Raw genomic sequence first — 18249 nt, 5'->3', positions numbered from 1 at the left:
TAGCAATACATCACATTTACTGATTTAAAATCTGATTCAAAAGAAATAATAGATTTATTTCAGTAGGGTTGTCTGGCCTGCTACTTTGTGTCACAGCAATGGGTACATCAAAACCTCATCCTGCCCAGAACAGGAAGCAACAAATTTATTTCAAGACTCTCCATTGATGTAAAATTAGACCACTTTTCCATAAATCTCTCAAAAAAGCAACAGGAAATCAGTGTATGTCAAGAGATCTGGGAGCTGATGCAGAAGAGATGCCTGGCAGAAAGAGACACCTCACTTCAGTCTAATACATGAGAAAAAAAATATGCACTTAGCAGTATATGCCTCGGAAGACACCACCAGGCTGCTCCTTAGCATTATGTTCTTTCACATGGTGCATGAATTTTATTACCACAACAGAAAATCTAGCCATTTGGATGTAGTTTATAGAGTCTGGGATTTTCAAAACCACCTATAACTTGGAAACAACCAAATGCATCAACTTTCCTATTAGAACTGGTGTTTTAGTGCTAATCAGTTTACTCTCCAAACCAAAATGTGATCATTCTGTGCTCCTCTTTGAAGCAGTACTTACCATCAGCAAGTAAAAAATATTAGCAATAAAATTTTATGTCAACTATTGACTTTCATTGGCACTTCAATGGCATCTTCATCCACACAGGTTCCAGAGCACTAAGCCCTCCCTGGGTGTGGGCAAGTATAATACAGTTCAGTGGTTCAAGAACACCAGTGAATAACAGTTTTATTAGACTCCGTTTCTGGTTGAAACTGGGTCACTGTGCAGTGAGAAACCTAGAAATCTTTTGGACAGCTGAAGGCATGATACTCTGCAACAAGGTCATTTAACAAATTCAGCTCCTGCCCTACTGCTCTGGTTGACTTGGGCACCTCAGTTCTTCATGAAAAATCCTCTCTTAAGTGCCACAGCAGGTAAGGTCTGACCTTTGCACTAAATTCAATCTCCTGTATAACACTGGTTATAACACATCATATTTTGTTCAATTAATTCCTTTTGAGATACAAAATTTAAATGAAAATAACAACCTGCTTTTATTTTAGATTAGTGAGGAACACATCACAAAGCTGACAAGCATTCAGCTGGAATACATTTGACAGGACACTTAATTCCGTATTTATAGAATCATAGAATAGTTAGGGTTGGAAAGGACCTCAAGATCATCTAGTTCCAACCCCCCTGCCATGGGCAGGGACACCTCACACTAATCCATTCCACCCAAGGCTTCGTCCAACCTGGCCTTGAACACTGCCAGGGATGGAGCATTCACAACCTCCCCAGGCAACCCATTCCAGTGCCTCACCACCCTAACAGGAAAGAACTTCTTCCTTATATTCAATCTAAACTTCCCCCGTTTAAGTTTTAACCCATTACCCCTTGTCCTGTCACTACAGTCCCTGATGAAGAGTCCCTCCCCAGCATCCCTATAGGCCCCCTTCAGATACTGGAAGGCTGCTGTGAGGTCTCCACGCAGCCTTCTCTTCTTATCTAATTTTGCAATAAAAATCTCTGAAAAACTCTGGCGACATGTAGATCTCAGCTATTCTAACTGCTATTAATAAATAAGGTAACCTCAACACTGCTCAAAAAATTTGGTTTGAAACTTGTCTGCCATAAAATAATGAGTCACATCAGTTACGTCTCCTTCCCTTAGTTTTCTATTAATACTGCCCTGCTAAATGCCTCTATCCCATATTAAGCTGATATTATCCCATATATCCTTTGAAAACACTAGCATAGCAGTAACTCCATTACAGCTTTTTGGAAATTTTCCACTGTTTCAAGAATGACTACAAACTAATATTAACTGTCCAAACAGATCCTGATCAGCTCATTTATTCAGTACCTTTGAGACAGTCTTCAGCTCGCAAATACGTAATCAGCTAATGCAGACTGGAACACTACCTATACCCTTGTAGTACAAAAATTTCAGTCTAAAAAGCTTAATGATTCATTCCCATTTTCTGAAATAATCCCATCAGTTCCCTTAGTGTTTAATAAAACCTGAAAATCTGACAGAAATTAGTACAAAAAACTTTTCTGAGCAACTTTTGCCTGCTTTTAGAAAGTTTTTTCAAAGTTTAAATAATTTCCAGAGATATTCTCAGAATTTGTAGTCTATCAACAATTTTATACCAAAACAATTTCTTATTAATACATTTTATCATTACATTTTCACATTAAGTGTATATATTAAAATTTCACTAGCCACATAACAATGGCAGATAGCTATCAAGAATTCACTAGCTGACACTTCAAACTGTAACACTGTTTTTCAGAGGCTTGTAAAACCAAGAGAGCTGCAGCTGGATAGAGTAGATGAATACATCCTATAAGAAGTATTCTGCAGCTTCAGTAGAGCCACAAGGGTATAACAGAACAATAGCTACAGCAAAAAGAACACCAAGGAGAAGTCTACATAAATTAGCTCTGCCTTTTGTGCTTTAGAACATAGGTCTTCAAAGAACTTAGCTGCAACATCATGAAATCTTATTTTAAAACTTACTGAAAACTTTCAGGTAAACTGAAGTGTTAAAATTACTTAAATATATATTTAGATCATAAACTATATTTTTCAGGTAATTTAATTAAGTACTGAATTTGGAAGAAGCAGATTGAGATATCTGACAAAAAAGAATTTACAATCTCCTGATTTGTTTGCCTATTTTGATAGGGCAGAATACTCACAAGGCTAGTTGTCTTTCGTAGAGTATACATCAGTTCAGAACATTTGTTCACTTTTCTTTATGACTAAGAAATACCATCATCTAACATATTCCAAATCAGACATAAATAACAATATATATTTTCAGTTTAGCATATATATGTATTTAAGTCTTCATTATAGGACTATCAAAGCCACAATTTTTACTGTCTGTACATACAGATGAATCTACACATAAGGTCTCACCCTCCAAACCATGTATGCTTAACTAATCTGCTATGTAAGTCTCCTTTTGCTGCAGGTCTTTAAATTTTGCCTCCAGACTTGCAGCTAAAATCCTTTTTAGCTCATATCCTTTCTTGTCTATAGAAAATGGCATATATGCTAGTCAATTTGAAGTTTTACAGGTTCTTGTAACAGTTTTTGATTTAAGCTACAGTGTTTATTGTTGAGAAGTTGCCTTTGCATTCTCACAGTAAATAAAATATACTCAATATTACGCACAGTAATTACTCAAGATGTTTTAAAAATGTTTAAATCAAAGAATGAAAACATTCTATAAACTGTTATGTACTGTCACATAAGATATAATGCACATATGTAATAGACTCTTTCTGCACAGCTTAAAGAATAAAACCAAGTAATTCCTGCCTGTTGAAATTTACAGCTTTTTATTAATATTTTCCAATTCTAGTGACAATCTAGTATTGCAGACATAGATCAGAAGTATATCTTTATGCAGATCCAACTATTATGCTCCTGAGTTATGAGTAATTTAAAATGTATTTGATTTAAAAATACCTACATAGCACCAGTCAACCTTAAATACCACTCCCCAGTGTCAGAACTTCAGTCAATGACCATTATCACCTATGTTAAAATAGATAGTACCTTCAACATCTTATTTTTACATCAGTCTCAGGCAAAAGAATTCTAAACATGAAAATTTGCTAAAATAATTTCCATGTTTACAAAAAGCCAGCCCTGTACTCTTACTCCTGGAAGATATGAATGTCTCTGTGATTCAACTCGATGGATACACAAAACTGCTAGTGAATAAATAACATGGTATCAGACTTCAGTTGTGTATTTATCATTTGTGCTGTCTGACTGGCTTGCTGCCAAAGCCAGTGTTTCCTGCTAGTCTTCCAGATTTGATTCCAAGACTGCAAGAAGCCTTCTCTGGTTTGGTAACTCATTTAGTTTGTTATATGCAATAGGTGCAAAATATCAATCATTAGCTGGAAAACTATATATTTCTTTTAAAAACTAAATCCTATCAGATGGATCTTGAGCTAAAAAGTCACTTCATATTGGAAATTATATCCATGATAAATTATTAGCCTATACTGTAATGTTTCAAACAAATTTCTAAACCTCGAAAGGAAACCATTGTCATTTGCCCACATTTAAATAACACCAAAATTCAAAAGTGCATAGGGAATGAAAAACAATGACATTTTTAATATCTTGTTAACCCTGACCTCCTGAAAGTATTGTATTTCAGATTTAAGTCCTTCAAAACAAAGATCATCTTGTTCATATCACAATGTAACTGTGATTCTCATTCCAGTCTCTGGATCATAGTATCTTATTTTCCCATTCTACACTTTAAAATAGCAAGAACAAATTATGGTCAGACACAGGACTTTCCTGACCTTAATTAAACCAACCAGAAAATTCTTATTAACTGCAGCGGATTCAACCAGAAGTCATTATGTATAACGAATTACCTGAGGCAACCCGTTCCCCCCTCCTAGGGGCTCAGCTACCTGTGGTCAAGGACAACTCTGGTATGATGAAGCTTGGTAACCCAGGGAGAAGACTGCTGTGAAAAGAGCTATGTGAGAGTAAGTTGTGAGGGTCTCTTCTCTCTGGCTGGGGAGCTGTGTGAACTTTCAGGCCATTGACTGAGCTATGTTGTAAGCATGCCCTTTCCTGGCCATGTCCTCACTGATCTGAACCTGCTGACTTGGATTTCCTGGCTTGACTTTTGACTTGCCTTGTCATTATAGATTTCCCTTACAATCCCTGGAAAGGCTGGCTGAACCTGGTTGCTGTCACCAGCCCTGATACTGACCCTAACATGCTGACTTGACTTCAGATTATCTCTCATTATTTTGTACTTACCTTGTGATCTGGACTGTTAGGTGATCCTAGCTACCATAACCAGACCAACTCCGCTTGCCTTGCCCAGCTGCTGCACGATTGTGCCCTTGAAAGGGAAAATACTGCCCTGACTATCTTGCTGTCATCATCATCTCTCAGATGGTCTTCACTTGTGGAGCAGCCTGCTCTTGCTGTTCCCTGGCATACATAATCTCACTGCCCTTAATCTCCCATGTCTCTTTTCTTTCTCTTCTGCCTTCTTCCTATTTTTGATGCCATAGATCATTTATGCCTTCTCAGCATTTTACACCCACTAGGCTTGAAGATAATTCTTTTTTCTCTATTTCTTTTCAAGAATGTTCTTTCAGTTCATCTTTTCATGAGCCTTTTTACGAGCCTTTTTACTCTTTCCCTACTCTCTCATTATTCCCCAGGGCACTGCCTATAGCCTTTTGCTCATCTTACATTATGCTCTCCCTCCAAGCAATTTCATCAGCTGACACATCTTCAGTTATCACTTCCATGCTGACGACTAACAAATCAAGATCAGCAACATTGTTTTTCTAGTAATATTTTCCATCTGTCCTCTCAAATTACGTCAAGTTTTTATCAGTTTTAACTCAACTTGTGAAAAATAGCTACTATCTTTCTGTTCAAACCCTTGCCATATCTTTACTTTCCAAAACTTTCTGGATACTCAGGTGTGTAATCTCAGGATACTTTCAAAGTTTACCCTCCCATTGCTCTTAATAAAAAAAAAACAAAAACCCACATGCCATTTTGGGATCCTGCTCTACTCAGTACCCCCTTTCTCCATTTTTCCAAACTGAAGTGGCCTGCTTTTATTCCTTATAAAATGTTATAAAAACCCTTACAAAAAACATCTCAATTTGTTCATATAACACCCTCACCTCAACACTGTCACATCTGAATTCTTCCGCCATCTCCCTGGTTCTCTTTGACACAAATTTCCATTTTTCAGTATTGCTTTTAAATGTCCATGTCACGTATAAATCTACATCTTAATTGATTAATTAATTCCTGTATTATGTAAACCCTAATTAACAAGTTGAAATATCCGAGCTAGTTTTAAATCAGTGGGTATTGATAGAAGTCAGTTAGCACTAGTGAAATACCAGCAACAGCGGTACTGATCTTCTTGGCGAGATATATTAGCTCATGCATAACTTTATGCATTTGTGGATAAATATTCTTCCTGTTCTTCTGTATAGCTCTGCGGTTCCCTCATAACATTTCAGTAAGTTTTATGTTTATTTATACTTTTTACATTCTGCCAGTATTCCCAGTCTTGTTTAATATGTTTGACAGTCTGGCATCTATATATCAATGTAAAGTCTTTTAGCCTATTTGCATTTAAATTCCTCTTAAAATAATGCTACTTTCCATGATGTCTCCAGTACCTTTCACTAATGTCTCTTTCCTTGAGAATGGAAGTTGCTAGAGCAGTAGCACTTCTTTAATAAGTGCATATGAGGGGTTAAGAATAAAATAAACAGGGACCTCATTGATAGAATACAGATCTCTACATTTAGTCTGCATTTACCAGTACTTCTATCTTACTCGCTTCAAAAGCTTCTTTGTCTTCCACATCTCCTGTATCTGATGGCAGCTTAGCATGCATACTGTGCAAAAGCTCAACTGTTTTCTTCAGAAAGATGTTCAATAGAGAAAACATCTAAACAGTGTCTAATATTTTTCCTCCAGAAACTGGCACACAGTGTTTTCTAATTAGAGTGAAGTAAACTTTTTGTAACCCTTAAGAATTAGTCTTTACTGCATTTTCTGCTGCAGGTGTGTGCATTCCATGCAGTTTCATTCAATGAAGATGATAAAGTACGTACCAGTCCAGACACAGGCATGTTGGCCTACTTTGAAAAGCACATACATAGCACAGATGTAGGTCGCTTTGTCCCCACATGAAGATTTTAAGTTTTGCTGCAAAATATCTTTACCCCATCCTTTATTATATCATCTTTATTAGCCATTTCATAGAGAAAGATGAGGAACTGGCACAAACTTAAGATTTTATGGAGTTGCTTAACTTTCGGAGACAGCTGGGAAAAAAAACCCAACAAACAAGACAGATAAAAGAGGAAAAAAAGCACTCCACTGAGGGCAAACTGTCAACATTTTTGGAAATGTTTAATGTTCTCTTACCAGCTCCCTACACAAGTAGATTCACACTTACCAGCTTTCAGATTAGCTTCTGCTGATGAAGGTCTTGATGCTTGTTGCATTTTACTCACTTGACTTATTAATGAAAGTTTTTTGCCATTTAATGGAAGTTTTATCTCATTGGGAATATGACAAAAGCAAAACATTACTTTAGGAAAATACACAGGCCTTAATCTAGGACACTGAGACAAAGTAACATATTTTACTTTATAACTATAGTCTATTATTCCCTGTATTTAATACTATGGTCTTTTTGGACTATAATATCTTATATATAAGTAGATAATACATTACACCCTTGTATCATTTATATTAAAGCCACTGCATACTCTGTTAATGTAATGAAGCTTTAAAGTAGCTAGTATAAAACATATTCAGCTTTTTGTTTATTGTTAATCTAAAGATCAAAAAAGGATTAATACTTATCATATATCTGTTGTTATGTATTTATCTAAACCCAAGCCTTTACGTTTTATTACTTGGTAGCAAATTTATTTGCAAGATGAGAATATATATCCAACCACACAAAGGTATCATGCAGACATGAGACTCATTATCTCTTTCTACAGAAGCAAAACCAGAAGGCTCAGGGGACAGGGATGAAAAAGTTTACAAAAGGTTAAGAAGTAAATTAATTACCAATATGGAAATACCAGCACAGCATCTAAACAAGGTTCTTTTCTGTCCAAAAGACTGTAAACACCCATGGACAAGCTCCAGTTTTCCTGGCTAAACATCAAACAAGATGATTTCATTAATTTGTAGAGTTCAAAAGTATGCTTATGTTGACATACTTTGGAGCACATAAGCAACAAGCACGTAAAACTGCCAGTTGTTTCAGGAACTGTATTAGAAACCTTAGCCGGGCCAGGTGTGTCTTACTTCTCATGACATTCCAGCAAATTCCAGTATTTATCAATTAAGGAGACATGAACTAGTCATTCAAGAAAGACTGCCACAGAAAATGTAGTTCTGGCAGCTGACAGTTTAAAAAGAAAATATTCTTCAATATTTGTAAAACTACAAGACACGTATTATCTTTGTGGGGGGTCTTAGAAGGCATGTATTTTGAATTGCTGAACTATGGGAAGAGTGCTGGACGAAGATGAGATCTCTCACACAATAGTGCTATAGTGCTGGAGAGACTGCATCATATTCCAATGTACAAAGAAAACCAGGTGCTACAGGTTTGCTGCAGATTGCTGGTGCTGCCATAAAACTATTTAGAATCATTCACCATTTCTACATGGCTAGCAACAATTAAAGTATTTTATTTCAAAATATGTTATTTACTATATTTTAACACTTTTATGGTATATTTTATATATTCCAATTTCTGTGTTAGGTTTTAACCTCCTTACCTCATTAAATTGTTGTAGACTGCTCTCAAATAAAATACTGTAATGTAAACATGACACTCAAAAATATATTCCACTACAATCTGTGCTACTGTCATGTAGAAGAAATGATGAAGATAGAAAATCTTCCCATACAAAAGTCCCCAAAAGTCAAACATGCTGTGTCCACCTGCTGTACATTAATTTATGAAAGGCTTATCTGCTTTGCTATAGTTCAAGGAAGAAAAACTCATTAATATATTCAAACACGGGATCTAAGAGTAGCCAAGAGCCAGTGGATTATTTTGGCAATAGAGGAAGCACTCTGTTTCACCTTTTTATCTTGGCTCAGTTCCTTTATGTTTGTATTTTCATCCTCAAAACAACGAGAAATATTAAAGTGAAACACTTTACAAGGCTGGCGATCTCAAAAAACTGAAAAAAGAATAGGGCAGATAAGAAAACTAAAGAATCCTTTCTTCTGCAATCAACTTCTCCAGGTTTAAACAGCTGCAGTTCAGGTTACCATACAGTTTTCTCACTGAATGAAGCCATGCTGTCAATTGCTAACAAATAGAGAACACTGACAAAGCAGTACTGTAGTAATAAATAATTATTAAATTCACCTATCCAGTGTATAAGAGAATTGAATAACTCTGTCCCTCATTTGCATCTGTTCCTTCTGAAATATTTTACTGCTATATTAGGTTCACAAAAGATTGGAACGGACAAAATGAGATATAAATTTGCAGTTACTATGGTGATCAACAAATAGGTACTTCAAAAATTAAAGTTATTTCTTCTAAACATCATCTATTTTTATTTGGACTGCGGTTCGCTGGTGTATTTTATTGGGTATCAAAACTTATTTTAAAAGTTTCTAGCATACCACATTCCTGGGCACTATTCCCTCCAGCAAACCACAGTCCACTGCCCTCTCAGTTGCACTACTGCAACAATCTATGCGGCTGCAGTCTGAAATTACCTGTATTTTTTTTTAAAGTCTGCTGGTTCTGCTTTTTAGTACTGTACTGAACTCTGACTAGTCTCCAAGGCACACTGAAAACCCTAGCTTCTAGCGTCTTCAGATTAAACAACAACAGCAACATACATCTATCTTGAAGTAGCTGGACTCAACTTAAGTAATTTGATCAGATTTTTCTCTACTGAGTGTCTATTTGCTGAAAACCAAAGGCACTTATCATGGTTGACTGTTAGAATTTTAGAAATGCATGACTTTTCTTTGGAAAATGCCAAGCACAAGTATCCCATCCCATTCCATCCCATCCTCCTTCAAAAGCACTTTTTCAAGAATACGATGGAAACCTGTCTGAAGGCTGGGTGGATTTAGAGTCTACATGACTGAAATACAAGGCTTTCTATTCAGACAGAGAAGATAGAAATAAAACAGCCGCTGAATGCTGACATATCTCAGAACAATCATTAGCGGTGCTGTAAATTATACTGACATAATGTACTTTTGTAGCTAACCTAAAGTACCACCTGTGAGTTCCTGGCAAAATCACTACCTCTTTGTAATCACAGATTCCATCTGCAGCAAATGGATAATAATGTTATCCATCTTTATAATTAATTTTGATAACTCGATATTAAAATTATTGTATGAATCAGTCCTGTGAAAGCCAAAGAACTGGAGCAGAGATGCAGCAATTTTCTCTTGTTTTTCTGAGTTTAGTTGGGATGAATCTTTCTGTACATTTAACAACTTGGGTAATAATTGTTCTTGACATTTTAAGGAGAAATGTGATAAACAATCAGATCTGTTCTCGGTACAATTTTTTTCTAGCATTATGGAACAGTTTGGAAAGAAATAGTATTTTTAAACTACAGTATTGTCCAAAATGAAGCTATGCTGCTAATTAAAAAGCCAGTAAGATCATGGCCATAGTAATTTTTAGTATCTTGGTACTTACTTTATCATTCACATCAAGGAACAAACTGTGGTCCCTGGTCCAACTGAGACAAATCACTTAAGCCTAGAATCTTTCAGAGCACACTGGCTGTCTTCATACTTCCTAGGAAAAGTCCTCACACACATAAATGTGCACCACATTCACCATTCATTTGCCTCATGTGCAATACATGAACATGCCAGTAGCCTTAATGCAAACAGTTTGTGCTTGACTGTTGCTCGCTTTTGAGTACACCCTAGTTCATCACTAGACTAGTGGGCCAGGTAAGTCCTCCAGAAAGGGCCGTCTAAGCCATTACTATGTGGACAGTTAAAGCCACCCTGGAAGAAGGGCACCCCTGGAAAAACTAGTACTACTAAACCTGCAGGAATAGGAAGAGAGACTTATTTATCAGTGGCGTGTTCCAGCACTTTGAGTTTCTGGCATCAGGCTGACTCATGAATGCTATGGTAAGCTTCCTTCTGTTCAGAAAAGGTTTTGAGTCTCCAAAGAATAGTACCTCCTTGCCAGCATTATAGTATGCTGTATCTAAAATGACTCAGCAGCAAGTGTAATCTGGATAGAGAGAATACTTGCACCCAGAGACAGAAAACCCCATGGAGTTTTCACAGTCCTTAACTTACATCAGCAGGCAGCTTTCTGGGGCTAGCTGATGATTCCCAAACCAGCACAACGTCCAAATCTGCATTCACTAGCAACACCAGTTAGGTTGCATGGGCCACTTCTCAGTGTGTCAAATGCAGAGACAGTCAGATTCAGACCTCCCTAGTCTGATTCACGCCTCCCACTGAGAAGCATGCTCACAGTTCATTTGGACCCTGAATTTCCTCAGGGTCAGGATTAAGCTGGAATTTAATTAACTGACAGGCAAGTAGAAAGAACATCAAGGATAAACAGGTAAACAGGATGCAAGTGAGGAACACTTCAGTCTGCCTCACCTCACACAGGAGAACGTGAGCTAACTTTCAGAGTTGGTCTCCTGTGCTCCTCCAGTTCAGGATTAGTTCTGCCCAACAAACAACAGAGAGGTCTTCAAGGATAATGAATATGCTTAAAACTGATATTACAAATTTTAATTATCATTTTTAAAAAATAAATCTTAACTGTAAATGGAACTGGATTTTCCATCAGTTTATCCTGCTTTAATAAACAAACCAACCAGCAAACAAACAAACCAAAAAACCCACAAACATACGTGTAAATAAAAAGGAACACACAAAACCTCCCGTTCTCCATTTGCTCTCGCTACTGTTGGCCTTTGCTGAGTTTTACCAGGTAACAATGTTGACTCCTCATCAATATGTGTAGAAGAATACTGCCTGTTTGCATGCTCAGGTTAAGTTTCAAGTTTCTGAGTCATTTCAATGATAGGAACCAATTCCTTAGGTTTATCCAACTTCCCTTACTCCTGAATGCGATCTTTTCTTTTAACTTCCTAGCTGAAGCCCCATGATTGTTGTACCTCTTTCTGTCTGTAATACTTTTTTTTTGTTTTTTCCATAGTTTAGCATCCTTTTTTTGAGATGCTGCTGCAACTTCTTCAGTTTCTTCCATTTCTGCAAGACTTTTCCTTTTGTTTATTGCTTGTGTCCCTTGATTCACTACTGTCAGTTTCTGTATTCAGTAATGGACATGGACTGTACAGTCTTCTTGGACTGTAGAGTCTTCTCTGGTGCCTTCACTTTGAGGTTATTTTTTGGCTTTTCTTAGCTATCTAATCTTCAGCAGTGTCAGACACACCAGTATAACCCTCTCCTGCATTTTTGTAACTAATGTGTGTATCCTGAACAACTTGTTTCTTGAATATTAATAGATTTTGCAAGTTTCTAAGTTGCTTGTTAACATTTGCAGCTTCCTATTACAGCGTCTATTGTTAACATATTTGCATTAAAACGATGTTGCAATTTGGGTTCACTTCAATGCATTTAAATACTTCTTTAAGCCTTTTTCAGCTGAAGCATGTTCTCAAATACTTTGAATTTTAAAACCCCTTTATGTTTCAAGTCAAATATACATTTACATATCTGTAGCACAGATATTTAGCAAAGCACATTTAAATATGAAAGTAACATATAACAAGTGGCTAACCTATTATTTAAAGCTTTTCAAATATGAACTGAAGATAGAAGAGTTGAATTAAGCTTTCATAAGAAATCACTGGGAAATTTCCCAAAAAGTTTAAAGTTTGCCATATTTTAAGTTAAAACATGTTTAATACATTGAAATGTAACACTTTCCCTAAAAGAATTACACAGGTTACAAAATGGGAGTTTAAAAGAAAAGCTAGGAAATATAGTATTCCAGTAGATACATAATTTTGCCATTGTTTTTAAATGTGTATATTGCTAAATTTACAGCACTTGGTACAGAGGACACAGCCTGATCAAACTTCCATTTCCTGATTTTTTTATGCTGCTATATTTTAGAATACCATCAATATTTTCAATATATAGAACATGTGTTTCAATGTTCTAGCCGGCCTCCACTAGAAAACATGCCTATATTCACCCATATGAGTTAACGTTCAAGTCTTCCTATAAAATCAATGGAAAGATATGTCTGATACATACCCTTACAGTTAGCTGGCACATTTTTAGTCCAAATTTTAAGGGATTTGTGCTGGAAACAGTGTTGATAATTATGGGATGTTTTCATTACCACTGAGCAGTGCTTACACAGCATCAAGACCTTTTCCACTCCTGACCCCACCAGTGAGGAGGCTGAGGGTGCATGAGGAGCTGGAAGGGAACACAGCCAGGACAGCTGACCCCAACTGACTAAAGAGATATCCCATCCACATGGCATCATGCTCAGCATGTGAAGATGGATGAAGAAGCGGGGGGGGGGGGGGGGGCGGGGGGATGTTCAGAGTGATGACATTTGTCTTTCCAAGTAACCATTACGTGATCCAGGAGATGGCTGAGCATGTGCCTGCCCATGGGAAGTGGTGAATTAATGCCTTGTTTCTCTTTGCTTGTGCATGCAGCTTTTGCTTTGCCTATTAAACTGCCTATATCTCAATCCATGAATGTTCTTACTTCTAACCTTCTGATTCCCTGCCCATCCCACTAGTGGGGAGTGAGCAAGCAGAGCAGTATGGTACTCAGTTGCCAGCTGGGGTTAAAACATGACAACTCCAATTGTTTTAATATGTAATAATAATACAACCAGAAGTCAGCAAATGCCCCCTTCACTTGGAAAGGGTTGGGCAAGATAAAAAGCAGCTATTTTCTGGTCTTTCACAAAGCACATTCCTCATCCAAGACCTAACCTAGAATCATAGAATAGTTAGGGTTGGAAAGGAATTTAAGATCATCCAGTTCCAACACCCTGCCATGGGCAGGAACACCTGCCACTAAACCATGTCACCCAAGGCTCTGTCCAACCTGCCCTTGAACACTACCAGGAAGGGAGCATTCACAACTTTCCTTGGCACCGCATTCCAGTGCCTCACCACCCTTACAGTAAAGAACTTCTTCCTTACATAAAATCGAAACTTCCCCTGTTTAAGCTCGAACACATTACCCCTTGTCCTGTTGCTACAATGTAGAGTCCCTCCCCAGCATCCTTATAGGCTCATTAAGATACTGAAAAGCTATGAGGTTTCCACGCAGCCTTCTCTTCTCCAGGCTGAACAGCCCCAACTTTCTCAGCCTGTCTTCATATGGGAGGTGCTCCAGTCCCCTGATCATCCTCATGGCCCTCCTCTGGACTTGCTCCAACAGTTCCATGTCCTTCTTATGTTGACGACACCAGAACTGTACACAATACTCCCAAGTGAGATCTCACAAGAGCAGAGTAGAGGGGCAGGATCACCTGCTTCGACCTGCTGGTCACACTCCTTTTGATGCAGCCCAGGATACGGTTGGCTTTCTGGGCTGCGAGCGCACACTGAAGCCAGCTCATGTTCATTTTCTCATTGACCAACACCTCAAAGTCCTTCTCTGCAGGGCTGCTCTGAATCTCTTCTCTGCCCAGCCTGCAACTGTGTCAGGGATTGCCCTGACCCAGGTGTAGGACCTTTCACTTGGACTTGCTGAACTTCATAAGACTGGCACTGGCCCACCCCACAAGCATGTCAAGGTCCCTCTGGATGGCATTCCTTCCCTCCAGCGTATTAACTGAAATACACACCTTAGTGTCACTAGCAAATCTGCTGAGGGTGCACTTAATCCCACTGTCCATGTCACCAACAAAGATCATGGACAAGACAGGTCCCAACACCGATCCCTGAGGGAAACCACTTGTTACTGGTCTCCAGTTCGACACTGAGGCCTTGACCACAACACTTTGGGTGCGGCCACCCAGCAAATTCTTTTTCCACTGAGTGGTCCATCCATCAAATTCATGTCTCTTCAGTTTAGAGACAAGAATGTCCTGTGGGAGGTCAACTTTTGGAACAAACCCCTTGCAATTAATTCTCCTCCTCCTCCTCCTGTTTTGTACATTGTAAACTTGTTTTGGTTTTTTTCTATTACTACCTCCCAGCTTCCTGGATTACTGCTCTCCTCCTTTTCTGTATATGCTAAGGGGAAGGCTAAAGGCCCCTGAACAGCTTGGGCATTGAGAAAGCAGTCCAGCTCCTCCCAGCTCCGCTGACATCTTTCAGCTACAGACAGTGTCACACAGCTCATCTGCTACTGCAGGAGAACCTCTACCAGGGCACACCGAGTGCAGCTCTGCCTATTCCGCAATCTTGCCTCAAGAGACCAAGGCAGGCACTTTCTACACCACGAACTCTGCTCTGCAGACTGTGCTCTTGTCGGATGTCTATTACAGACACTGTACCCTCACATGATAATCAATTGAGGTTTTTGAAACTGTTCTACACAACTGAGACAGTCACTTGCTCTTCCTGACTGTTGCAGGGAAAAGTTCCTCACATCCACACAGCTGTACGTCGAAAAATCTTGGAGAAGATTCTCCTGGAAAGCATACTAAGGCACAGGAAAACAGCGAGGTGGTTGGTGACAGCCAGCGCGGCTGCGCTCAGGGGAAATCCTGTCTGACCGATTTGGTGGCCTTCTGTGATGAGGCTATAGAATATATAGGTAGGAACCCAGCTGGGGCTATCTTCTGCAGCCTACGCCAAGATCTCCAGTAACAAACTCGGTGACTTTTCTCTTTCCCCCCCGACAGACCACTCCAGATATTTCTAAGCCTATGCGACAGAGACCAGCGCTCATTCTGCATGGAAGGACTTGAACAAATGTGCTGGGGGGATTTGTTGCCCATCTCTAAATCTCTGCCCTCCATGCAGAACCCATATGTGATCCTAAGCTGAGGGTTTTAATACTGTTCTACACAACTGAGTCAGTGACTTGATCTTCCTGGGTGTTGCAGGGAAAGGCTGCTCAGTCCGTGCGGTTTAAACCGAATGGGGATCAAAACACTTTATTGAGCTATCCAGAGCATGGAATTAGGCAGTGGTCAGTGAAGTGTTGCATTCAAGTACTGATACAAGAGATAAACCCCCAAACCAGACACGAATGATAATAAACACAAGCAAATATCTATAAACAGCCCTGTGCAACAAGCGCAGAAGAGATTTCTTACATTCTCCTTTCCAAGAAGAAGATCCCACCATAAGGAGCGTAGTAGCAAAAGGCTCTTGATGTATTGACAAGGAACGGTGAGGAAATCCTGTATGCCCTCTATGTTTCTGCAGAGTTCATGCAGAGGGAACCAAAACCCCTTTCTTTCACCTCTGGGATCGCCACAGTCAAACGACTGCACGTGCTATGAAGGCCTTTGTTGATACCGTCTGGACATAGGGATTAATTTACAGGGACGCCCCGCAGCGGTGCCCAGTGTGGGGCGGCCGTGGGCAGGGACATCCCCTCGGCCTGCCGGGCACAGGCACTGCCGGAAGGCCCGCACCCCAAAGGCCTTTCCCCGAGGCATGCTGAGCCGCAGCAGCAGGGCTGCGGTGGGCGGGGCTGCGAAGGCCCCGTCACCCCCGTGTCACAGTGCCAGCACCCGGCAAGGCAGCATCACAGTGCTCGGGGCAGCACAAAGCCCAGCGCCCTCCGGCAGGGCTTTGGAGCTCCAGCGCCAGGCACAGGAAGGGCTCTTGCTCCCACGGCAGATCAGGCCAGCGGCATTTTGCTGTTCTTGGGAGCCCCGGAGATGGCTCCAGGTGGAGGCAGCAAAGACAGCGCTAGTGTCCCCTCAGAGGCATAACCGGCCGGTGGACCAGGAGCAGGTCTGGCTCACGTGCTCAGGGAGTAGCCGATCGCCAGCGCTGGGGTCAGGAAGGAATTTTCCCCCGGAGCAGATTGGCACCGGTCCCCGGGGGTTTTTTGCCTTCCTCTGAGCACTGGGCATGACCACTTGTCAGGGCTCCTCTGGTCCTGGCGCTCTGCGTTATCGCCCGGGGCTCATGCTCCACGAAGGCAGCCCCTCGTGTCCTGCAGCTGGGGGAGGGAAGGGCTTTTTTCCCCCAGGCTGGACTAGCAAGCGTCCCTGGGGTTTTTTGCCTTCCGCTGCAGCCGAGCACAGCCCCTCCATGGGGCTCCTTTGGGTTACTGTAGCCCAAAGGCAGCTGCTCGTGCTCCACGCAGGTGGCCCTCGTGCCCCGCATGCGGGGGGAGGGAAGCCTCCTGCACTCCCAGGGTGGCCCCCAGCGTGGCCCCGGGACTTGCTGCTTCTCCTCTGCTGCATCAAGCACCCCCCTGTCAGGTCTTCCCTGGCCCATTCTGGCTGGGTTCTTTCTCGCACTGCTCTCGCACCACCGCGGCGCTGCTTCTGCCCCGGGTTTCCTTCGACAGGCTGCAAGGGAGGGTTTTTCCAGCTAGACTTCAGGATGCGTTAGCGCGCTGCTGGCTACGCATGTGCATCGGCTTAAAGCAGCTCTGCAAGAGCTAGAAAACAGAATCTGAACTAAACTAGACTAAAATTAACTAAATTGAGATAAATAAATTAACTTGGAAATAAATAAAATGCTCTTTCCACCTGTAGCCTGATTTGAGTCTGATTTGTGTCTTTGAAAGTGGTTTTGGTGCTGAAAACCCCTTGGCATTTCAGCTAAATGATGGTCACATCATCATGCAACTCCTCGCGACTGCAGGCAATGGAACAGAATGGAACGGAACAGCACAGCTACAATATGTTATGCACATAGCTCTGCATGACAAGCTCTGACGTAGGTCTGAGGGGCCATGTGCAGTGCAGGTCCCAGGGGCGGCCGGTCCCAGGCATTGAGGCCTATGAACACCTTCTGGACCCTGACAGAAGCAGACCTACACTCCTCATTCACTCTCCTTCAGACATGTATGAGGTGCCACTGTAGAGAGTATTGTGTCAGAGGGACTTATGATGGAGTGCGTTTGTTTTCAGTCTCTTGTTTTTTTTGCTGTTTCTCCAAAAGTAATAACTCTCATGGAGAGGTGTTAGTTTTTGAGCGTGGTGAAATCTCAAGGACATGAGCAGGTAATGCCCACATACAAAGTATTTGCCCTGACGAGGCTTCTGGATAGGCACTGCCAGCTGCAGAGTCGAGGGGCATGGCTCCTGCACGCCGGTGAGCCTTGCTGTGGGCGGCACGGGAAGGGGATGCGCGATACTTCATCTCAGAGCTTCAAGCTAGCCGTTCGAATTGGTGCTCGCCGTCGCCATTCCTCAACGGCCGCAGCCTGAGGCGGGAGCCCTTTCCCGCCCCTCTGCCCAGCCTCGTCCGTCAGGTGGAGCGGCTGTGGGGACAGTGTCACTACAGAAACCAAAATGCTGAAGTTTTAATTAAATTAGGTTCTGCTAGTTAACCTGGAAAAGGAGTTTCCTTTCCAGATGTGCCAATTTTTTTAGTACAACGCAACAGCCTTTAACAAAGCAGAGCTAAAATAATGACATCTGATGTGTGTTGTGCTGTGTGTTCAGTTTGTGTGGTGTCACAAAATACAGGACACCCCAGTGTTACGGTGTCAGGCATTTAGCAGCATGTGTGTATTAACACTGCAGCAGGACTCTGGGTGCTTCAGATAGTCCCAG

Source organism: Lathamus discolor, chromosome 2 (genome assembly GCF_037157495.1).
Source record: "Lathamus discolor isolate bLatDis1 chromosome 2, bLatDis1.hap1, whole genome shotgun sequence".
In the NCBI taxonomy this organism is placed as follows: domain Eukaryota; kingdom Metazoa; phylum Chordata; class Aves; order Psittaciformes; family Psittacidae; genus Lathamus; species Lathamus discolor.
This window is presented reverse-complemented; position numbering follows the sequence as displayed.